Raw genomic sequence first — 1,587 nt, 5'->3', positions numbered from 1 at the left:
CATGGTTCACCTATATACTCGTATCACCGGTCGCACGACTGGAACTTGTTTGTATGGGGATATTTAAAAGCTTTGGTAAGTTCCACATTCGTTGACAGTTCTGATGAACTCCGGGAATGCATTGTAGATGGCTGTCAGTGCACGTGGAAACACACCTAGGATTTTTCAACGTGTACAGGCCTCAATGAGGAGATGTGCTGAAGTTTGCCTTAACACGAATGGTGACCATGTGGAACACATGTTACAGTGAGTTTGTCCTCAAGTGCATACCTGTAGTTTGGATCCTCAGGTACTCTGTTATGTGTTCATGTGCTTGGTGGTAATATGTCGTATTTTTATTAAAATTACTTGCTTCTTTCGTTGTGCTCTATGTGGGGTCTTGCCCACTCGTCTCGTGTAGGGTGCGTAAAGGATGCTGCGTTCTCAGAATGCTATACAACATTAGTAATTTTATTTCAATAAAGTAGACTGACAATATTTAACTTTGAAATAACAATGTTGTCGCAAGCGACATGCTTCATAAATCAGAGTCTTTTGCTATATATAATGTTCATGCAAGTTTGACACAGTTTGTGAATCACTAATAACTGTTATAGAAGCACTCTCCGCTAGGCCATGCTAATACTCTGCAAATACAGTCTACTCATGTCCGGCCGAGGCAGGCAGGAGCGGCGCCTATATTCACTTCGACTAGATGTCGCTCGTATCGTGGTGACGTCCTGGTCAGCGCATTATTGGGTGACGGACGCCGTCTTGCGTTCTTCTTCGTTCCGGCGCTTGTGGTTACGCCAGAACACGCTACTCAACCATTTCCTTTATACTTATAAAAGTCAAATACCCTGTATAGATAACAGTCGCAACGTTAGAAAACTGTGGCGGAATATAAGAAAACACGAGAAGGATAGACGCTTGGTACAGGGACTGGCTGTTGAACTCAGCATTAACAAATGCAAAGTACTGCGGATGAACAGGCAGAAAATCTATTACCGCATGATTTCACGATTGTAGAACAATCACTGAAAGCACTGACGTCCGCTAAATATTTGGGAGTGTGCATAATAAGTCATTTAAAGTGGAACGACCACATAGAACTAGTAACAGGTAATGCCATTTTGTCATATGATGACATGGTTGGAGACCGTGGCTGTTATTTGAACACAAATGCTGATCGTGTTGAGACAGCAACCAGCCACAAATTTATTTTGAGTTCCTTTATTCAAAAGGTGCCGTTACCGGTTTCGAATCATTACGATTCATCGTCAGACGGGTTTCATGCGTTCATTACAACATGTGCTGCGTTTTTTACTGATTAGTTATCCTAAAATATAAATAATACATAATTATAAGCACGTCACAAAGATGGTTGAGTTACAGATTTGCATTGGGATGTCACTCACGCAAGTCAAATTAACTCATAATTTATTGTCATAAACAAAACTTTTTTTTCAAAAAGAGAGATTGCTTGAATGTAGAAAGATTTCAATTACATAACAGCTACTGACAAAGTATAGAATATTTCACAGCAGAAGGATATGTTATACGAGTAACAGCACATTTTTTTCAAAAAGAGATTGCATAAAAGCAGAA

Source organism: Schistocerca serialis, chromosome 4 (assembly GCF_023864345.2).
Source record: "Schistocerca serialis cubense isolate TAMUIC-IGC-003099 chromosome 4, iqSchSeri2.2, whole genome shotgun sequence".
Lineage (NCBI taxonomy): Eukaryota > Metazoa > Arthropoda > Insecta > Orthoptera > Acrididae > Schistocerca > Schistocerca serialis.
This window is presented reverse-complemented; position numbering follows the sequence as displayed.